This window comes from Euphorbia lathyris, chromosome 8 (genome assembly GCF_963576675.1).
Source record: "Euphorbia lathyris chromosome 8, ddEupLath1.1, whole genome shotgun sequence".
NCBI classification, from domain to species: Eukaryota; Viridiplantae; Streptophyta; class Magnoliopsida; order Malpighiales; family Euphorbiaceae; genus Euphorbia; species Euphorbia lathyris.
The window spans coordinates 36365011-36374214 of record NC_088917.1 but is presented as its reverse complement, the minus strand read 5'-3'; positions in this window follow the sequence as shown (position 1 = coordinate 36374214).

The following is a 9204-nucleotide window of genomic DNA, read 5'->3' as shown; positions in this document are numbered from 1 at the left end:
AAAACCGTACCCAAAGATAGGGGTTTTTGACCCCTATCAAGCCGTCGAGGCGGTTTTTCGTAGGGAGGAGCTCCCGATGAGTGCTTGACCCTTTTCATTCTTTATTTGTGAAGTGGTTAGGGGTACTCATTGTGTCTTCATATGCAGGAGGGTTCTTTGAGGAGTGCTCGGATGTCCGACTTCTTTGATGGTTCTCAAGCTCGAACGCCTACGGGCGAGCCCTCCTATTATGCGGGTGAGTCCTCAGGCACCGCCTGGCCAGAGTGGCCCCCCTTAGGCGTACCTATCCCTGACTTTGTGAGGGACTTCTCGACAGTTCACTACGACGAGTCCGGAGTGGCCTATGCCGGTGTTGAGATAGCTCCTCCTGCTTTCACATCGAGGATACCGTTTGATCCCCCGGACGCCCTCCAGACTTCGAGGGAGACGTGCACTGACTACGTGGGGTTGTCCGGTTATCTCAGAGAGCGGCTCCACCTGCGTTGTACCAGTCACATGGTGAGTATTCTTATTTTATTTTAGTGTAGTGAAATGTATGCACATATGTATGTATGACTTCTGTTGTTGCCTTGTTTCAATGTTCTTTTCTTTTTTTTTTACAGAGCGATCTCCATGCAAACGAGCAGAGGAGGAGTGAGTCGCAGCGGGATGCCGATGCCAGGGTCGGCCAGGTCTATCGGGAGAGAAATGATCATTGGTCCGAGGTGATGCGAGCGGAGACCGAGGGGCGTCTTGCTGCAGAGGAGAGGGCGCGAGTGGAGACCGCGGGGCGCCTTGCCGCCGAGGAGAGACTTCGAGTTGCCGAGGAGGCCTTATCTGCGGAGCGGGCTTCCCATCTGAGGGACTTTGAGGATTACTGGGATCTTCCTCCTTATTAGGCTCATTATTTATAGGTTTTTCGTTAGTATTACCCCGATGTATAGCTTGTGTATAGGGAGAGGGGTGGATAGTACGTAGGCTTTTATGTGAAAAGAGAGATAAGAAATGTATAACTCATGATTCATATTACGATACATTCAGTAAATTGTAATGATTCCAATCATACTCTTCAAATATATTCATGCCTTTATTTATTTACAAACAATAGAAATACTTAGCCGCTTATACATTATTTTTATAATTGCTCAAGATATAACTATCGTTACCAGGACCCGCCTGTTCGGTTTTCAGATCCCAGCGATTTTTCATCTCTCCTTTTACTATCCCGAAGTTTTCAAATGAGTGCCCTTTCGGGTTTTTACCCATTGGGATGTCCCTTATTGTTGCATAGGCCACCCTTTGCGGGTTTTCAACCTATCGGGAATTCTCGTTTCTTCTTTTTTTTTTACGAAAAGTATTTCTTAAGCCTATCCAGATTGGTAGGTTTAGAGAACTCCATGCCGTCCATAGTAGTAAGCTTCACCGCCCCTTTGCTCAGGATCTTCTTCACGAAGAACGGTCCTTCCCAGTTAGGCCTAAACTTGCCCCTAGGGTCGGTGTGCGTCACTCGAATCTGTTTCAGCACCAGGTCTCCTTCTTTGATAGGGCTGGCCTTGACCTTTTTGTTGAAGGCTCGGGCCATCCTTCTCTGATATAACTGCACATGGTAAAGGGCCTCCATTCTTTTCTCGTCCACCAATGCCAACTGCTCACATCGCTTCTTCACTCATTCCGTCTCAGGAATCTCTGCTTCTACTGTGATTCTCAACGATCGCTTTTCAATCTCAATTGGGAGAACGGCTTCCGCACCCTACACTAAGGAGAACGGCGTTGCCCCGGTAGATGTTCTAATGGTGGTGCGATAGGCCCACAAAGCAAGTGGAAGCCGCTCGTGCCAATTCGGATTCGACTCCACTGTCTTTACAAGGATCCTCTTAAGGTTCTTATTTGCCGCTTCTACTGCCCCGTTAGCTTGCGGGTGATATGGAGAAGACCTATGATGCTCAATACCGTATTCTTGGAATAGACTTTTCACTTCTCCTTGAAACTGGACCCCATTATCCGTGATCGTGTGATGAGGCACTTCGAACCTGGTGATCAAGTGCTTTTCAATGAACTTCCTCATCTGTTTAGACCCCAACTTGCTAAATGATTCTGCCTCTACCCACTTGGTGAAGTAATCAATGGCGACTGCAATGAATTTGTGTCCGTTTGACGCATTAGGCCTCACCTCCCCGATGATATCAATGCCCCAAGCCGCAAACGGCCAAATGGGTGCTAACACGTGCAATTCCATAGCTGGTAAGTGATTATAATCTCCGTGGATTTGACAATCGTGGCATTTCTTCGCATACTCGTTACAATCTCTTTCCATGGTGAGCCAATAGAAGCATTGCCTTATGATTTTCTTTGCCAATACTGCTCCTCCCATATGGGCCCCACAAATTCCCGAGTGTACTGACTCCATTGCCTCACGGGCTTCTCCCGCATCCAAGCACCTCAGTTGTAAACCATCGGTGTGCCTTTTGTAAAGCAAGTCGTTGTGGATGATGAACTGCTGAGCTAACCTTCTAATCACAGCCTGATCCCTAAGTTCTGATTCTGTTGGGTATGTTCCACTCTTCATGAAGTTTATGATATCGAAATACCAAGGCTTTTCATCTGCCCCCAACAGCATTACATCTTCGTAGCATGGTTTGTGAGACCTCCTCAATATCAAAGGCTTCGAGGCAAGGTACCGAGGGTTATCCCATACTGATACCAAAGTGGCCAAAGCATCCGCTGTCTGGTTCTGCGCTCGAGGAATGTGATAAAAACGACACTCGCTGAATCTCTGCGCCAATCCCTCCAACTGGTCTAGGTATGGACGCAACCTTTCCTCCCTTACTTCCCAGTTTCCCTGCGCTTGTTCGATAATCAGTTTTGAGTCGCCCCAGATTTCAACATATGATGCTCCCAGTGCTGCTAACGACTACAACCCATAGATGCACGCTTTATATTCGGCCATATTATTGGTGAGAGGGAAGGATAACTTCTTTGCCATTGGGACCCTTTCTCCTTCTGGTGAGATAAGTAGCACTCCTACTCCGGCTCCATTTGAGTTAACTGCTCCATCGAAGAACATTTTCCACGGTAAAACTTCTATCGCGTTCAAGTGCTCATCGGGGAAATCATAGTTTATCTCTTCCTCTTCCGCATTTAGAGGCTGATTGGCCAGAAATTCCGCTACGGCTCTTCCCTTAATAACCTTTTTCGTTACATATTCGATGTCAAATTCGGACAAGAGCAACAACCATCGGGCTAGCTTCCCTGTTAGAGACGGAGTTCGGTACAGATACTTCACGGGATCCATCCGAGAAATAATGATCACTTTGTAAGATTGAAAATAGTGCCGTAGTTTCTTTGTTAGCCATACTACTTCCACGCATGTCTTTTCGATCATGTTATACTTAAGCTCGTATTCCAGGAACTTCTTACTCAAATAATACACCGCGTGCTCCACACCGGTGTCCCCTTCCTGGGCCAGCATTGCCCCAATAGATCGCTCCTCGATTGCTACATAGAGGAGAAGCGGTTTTCCAAGTTTAGGCGGTCTCAGAACCGGTGGATTAGACAAATAGTTCCGGATACTCTCTAATGCTTGCTGGCACTTATCATTCCAAACCGTGGGTTGATCTTTCCGTAGCAGCTTAAAGATCGGTTCGCAAATCGCAGTGAGTCGTGCTATGAACCGACTGATATACTGAACCTGCCCCAGAAATCCTCTCACTTCTTTCTCATTCTTGGGTGCTGGCATTTCCTGTATGGCCTTTGCCTTGTCGGGATCCACCTCAATCCCCTTGTTACTGATCACATAGCCTAAAATCTTCCCCGATGAAACGCCAAAGAAGCACTTCTTCGGGTTCAACCTTAGCTTGAATTCTGCAATTCGGGCCAAAAACTTCTCAAGTGCAGCGAAATGCCCCTCTCTCGTCTCTGACTTGACCATCATGTCGTCCACATAGACTTCCACCTCTTTGTGTATCATATCATGGAATAGTGCCGTAGCCATCCGTTGATAAGTTGCCCCAACATTTTTCAAACCAAACGGCATTACCCTATAGCAGTACGTTCCCCACTCAGTTGTGAACGAGGTCTTTGCCTTGTGCTTTTCTGCCATTTGAACTTGCATGTAACCCATGAAGCCGTCAACATTCGTGTGCAAGACGCTCGATGCGGCACTGTCGATTAATACGTCGATGTGAGGCAATGCGAATTCATCTTTGGGGCAAGCCTTGTTGAGATCTCTATAATCGACGCACATTCTCACTTTGCCGTCCTTCTTAGCGATTGGCACTACATTTGCGACCCAAGGGGGATAGTCGATTACTTCGATGAACCCCGCTTCTAACTGTTTCTTCACTTCTTCTCTGATCTTATCTGCCCATTCCGGCCTCATGCGTCGGAGTTTCTATTTCACGGGCTTAGCATCGGGGTATGTCGGAATACGGTGAGTTACGATTGATTGATCGATTCCTGGCATGTCTTCGTATGTCCAAGCAAACACTATTTCGTATTTTTTAATTATTCTCTCAAATTCTTTCCTCTCTTCAGTAGTTAATTCTTGAGCAATTTGTATAAGTTTAGGATTTTCATCCGTGCCAAGATTGAAAGTTGACATTTCTATTGTATTGATTTCAAATGTAGGCATGTTATATGAATGAGAATGCATGGAATGATCAGAATCAACATCAAGCAAGTAAGCAAAATCAGAATTAATTTCATTGATAGTGTTGGCGAGTACATCATCGGATTCAAATAAAGCAGTAATACAATTTTCATCATCGGGGTTCTCGGGTTTCTCATAAGCCTTGGAGGTACTGGGCTCATCCACCGCTCCCACAGTGGCTTCCATAGTGATGACCTACTCCTCGGCATTCAAATCTAACATCATGATCTCCTCGACGAAACAGCTTGCCTTTCCTTTGCCCCAGTCGGTAACATCATTGAAGATCTCAAAACCTGGCAGAATCTTTCCTTCGGTGCTAGTCCATGACTCAGGAGCCCCCGAATAAACCTTCCTGTGACCCTCATTCACAAAATACTTCTTTAGGCCCACCTTTCCTTCACCACCTGTGTTGAACGGACCTCCCAGTTCATACCCCAAGCCCCTTCGGGTTTTCTGACTCTTGAAGTCCGGAAATTCTGGCAACCCTTGATGGTGTGCTCCCAAGCCCATACCGGGGATGAAACCCCCTTTCATCATCTTCACCACATCGGTGGTCATGCTAGACTCGTAGATCCCAAAAACTTGGAATCCGGAGAAAAGCTGAGGCTCAATTCCCAATGCCGCCACCGAACTCAATTTCTCAGCTCTGATTGTTACTATTATAGACACCGAGTCGGAGGACCTGTGACGAAAACCTGAAACAAGACGGTTGAAGCGGTTGGTTCCGGGAGTTTTAACGCGAAAAAATGTATAATAATAAAAAAAACGAAAACGAGAGGTCAGTAGGAGTCACGATCGCCGAGTGGACGGCTCGCGAGTGCTCAGCAACGTGGTGCGAGCGCCTAGCGGCAGTCGTCGCGTGCCCAACGACAGTTGGACGCACGCCCGACAGCGCGGGGTGCACGCCCAACGGCCGCTGGGCACGCGCGCCCGACAGTGCGGAGCGTACGCCCGACGGCCGCTAGGCGCACGCGCCCGGCAGCGGTGGGCGAACGCCCAACCTTCGTTGGGCGGACGCCCAACGTGGTTGGGTGAACGCCCAACATAGTTGGGCGAACGCCCAACTTTTGTTGGGCGGATGCCCAACTATGTTGGGCGTTCGCCCAACATAAGTTGGGCGTTCGCCCAACCTACTTCGGGCGACGCCCAATTTTAATCGGGCGTCGCCCAAAATTTCCGGGGATCCATGCCTATATAAGGCACGGATCCCCATGCATTTGAGGGCGGGGATTTTGGGGGAGACCTTCTCACTCTAAGACATTTTTTAGAGAGAGAAAGTTATTTTTTTTCCTAAAAATTCCGAATTTCCTAAAAGTTAAAATTTTACCAAAAATACAAAAAACACCGGAAAAGCACGATTCGTGGAATCAACCGACTTCAACCGTCAATACCGAACTTGAGGTATTATCCGAGGACTAGACTCGTTTTATTTTATTTAATTTATTTCCTTTATTTATTTATTTTTATGTTATAATTTTATTTATTTAGTTATTTATTTATTTATCACGTTTTATTTAATTTTTCGTATTTATTTAGTTTTCGTCTCGTATTAGATAAACGTTCGGTTTTGTTTTAAAATAAAAACCTCGTTTTAATATCCCAATACGAACCATGATCCGATCCAAAGGTAGTTCGGGTATTAAAAAACGTTGTAATTATAAGTTTTGAAAATATTTCGAAATAAACGTTTTAAAATAAAACATTGTTTTAGGATTCTCCATCATAGACTATGATCCTATTTGGGTAGTTTGGAAATCCAAAACAATAGAATAGATCTAATTTAAAGTATTTAAACAAATCTGGAAACTGTTGGAGCAGTTCTGTAATTTTCCATTTTCTGTCACTAAAGGCTGTTTACCGACGGATTGGTAAAGCTGCTGAAATATAAAAAATGCTGTTTTGGTCCCTTTTTCTCAACTTTTAGACTTTTGGTCCTTTATACATATATGTTTATAGTTATGTAATATATACATTCAAATCATTTTCAATTATATAGTATCTATTTAATCAACATATTTATATATTGTTTTTCATTAATTTGACTTAATAAGGTTATATGTAGATTTATAGATTTTCTCTTTAATTCAGTTTAAATTATACATATTGGTTATTTTGGGATTATTTTCTATACATGCTTATCATAAATCATTTTGGGAGGGATTAAATACTAATTTCTTATTCATAAATCTTATTCATTTTTTTGTGCTTTTGATTAGGATAAAAATTTATTATACTTATTAGTATTTTCATCATCATTTTTACTTATTAATGTATATTATTTTCTCTATTTTATTTTAATGGGTATTATTACTTATTTTTATACACATGTATATCTATATATATTCACTATATTTTTCTACTTATATGTATATTCTTTCAAATGCATTTGGTTGGGTAAATTTTGGTTTAGTTGGTTTATTGTTGTAATTATGATAATGTTCAAGTAAGGTTCAATTGAGTGATAAAAGGGGAAAGTAAAATCACAAAAGGAGAGTTTAATTTGCTTATTTAAACTTAAAGTTTTCTAGATATTCCTAAAGTGTAAATAACGTTTTCTTGACATTTTTAAACCATTTCTTAAAACATCACGTTTTAAAACCTTAATTCGTTCCAACGACGGATTAAGCGAACCTTCAAATTGCTTTTAATTGTAAATAATAGAGTTTTTGAATTGTTTTCCTAACTAAATGGTTTTTGGACAAAATAAATTGACTTGTATGTTTAATCACGTTTTCTTGTTAAAAGCTTTTATCTCAACGTTTTCAAACGCTCGAGTCGTTCCAACGGCGGTTCGAGTGAACGCCATTAACGGGGTTTTGAAACGTACCTAAATCGTTCCAACGACGATTAAGGTACGAACCATGTAAATAAACTCATTTTCGGAAAGTGAGTTTAGTTTAGAGTTAGTGTGTAATACGAAGCATAAATCACATTGTAAACAAATCAATTCTTTCTTCTCCCTCCTCTTTCTCCTACGTATTTTGAACTGATGCAAATGGGTGATTCTTTACCAAAATGGCTTTCAATAACATATGCTCAAAACGGTTCTCAAAACGAGAAAGAAAAGGTTTCAAATGAATTTTAAACTTAAAGAAATATTCGATTAGTCCGTTATCGCCTAACACGCTGAGTAGGAGGCCGGTGGTTCATAATCGGGCGATGTCGGGGTGCCTAGTAGCCTTTCTCCGGAAAGGAGCTAGCCTTCTCGGCTCGTACCTAAGTTTCCCGAACCCTCACCGGTCTCCCGCAAGGGATCGGTGTTCATTTTCCCATTCGTGGGTGGCGACTCTTCCATACTCCGAGCTCCGGTCCTGCCGAGCAGCTTGATTCCACGATTGGTTGCTTTCGGCGCCAATCACCGCTTACGTCGCCATGAGGTGTCCACCCCCCGGTCCGCCCGGGAGATTAGGCCGCGATACCTCATCTAACAACTATCTCCTCCCCGAAAGGGAATTTGATCATTTGGTGGAGCGTGGAGGGCACACCTCCCAACTTGTGGAACCATGGACGTCCCAACAACACGGCAAATGTCACCGGTATATCCAGCACCGTGAATTCAGTTTCTTCCTCATGCGGCCCCACTTTTAGCTTAGCCTTAAAAACTCCTTCAATGTGCCTACAGTTATCATTAATGGCCGATCCATCATCGACCATCACACAGCTAGTCTTCTTCCCGTTAATTTCCGCTCGGATGTACAAAGGCTTGTTGTGAGCCTTCCCCTCTTCTGGGAGATCTTCGTCAGTGAACGTGATTTCGGTCTTCTTCCGGGCCATAATTGCCCCTACTAACGCTGCCGGCTCAGTATCGGTAGAAATAACCAAATTCTGCAGCTCTTTCATCAGATTTTCACGGTGGTACTTGGAATGGCATAGGACTTCCCACACCGTAGACTTAGCTTGTGTTTTCTTCAACTGCTCGAGGACTTGGTCATCTGGCTTAGGAGCCGATCCTTCCCTTATCTCAGTCTCAACCACAGGTGCCTTTCCCTCGGCCACTCAACCTGATCTTGTCATGACGGCGATTTCCGGCTCATCATCAGATTCATCCCAAATATTGATAGGAATCCTCCGATCAGTATCCTCCTCATCCTAGGAACTTTCCCAAATGTCCACAATCATCAGATCCATTACGTGAGGAACGTTTGAATTTAAATACAAGGGATCTGCCGATCCATACATAGCCCAGCCTATCAATTCATCATAGTTCCGGAGAAACACCATGTTCATTCTCCTTGCCGCTAACGATATAGCGCCTCGCTGTATGCACATGATCTGCACCTTATCGCTCATCGTTTCATGATATAACTCGTAGCGGTACCTCCACCTCCTAACATAATCCACGAATGGTTCCTCGAAGAATTGCCTGATCCTATCCAGATCTTCCAGGGATCCCGTCCATGGAACGTACATCTCATATCTCGACACAAAAGCATCCCTAAGAGGTATCCAATGACCCATTTCTTCTTCTGACATGCCTTGGTGCCACAACAAGGCTTCTCCCATGAGAGTTTCTGGGAAATGTTCATGTAGTTCACATTGGGGAAATCCAGCGTCATACATGTGGTTGCGGAACAACC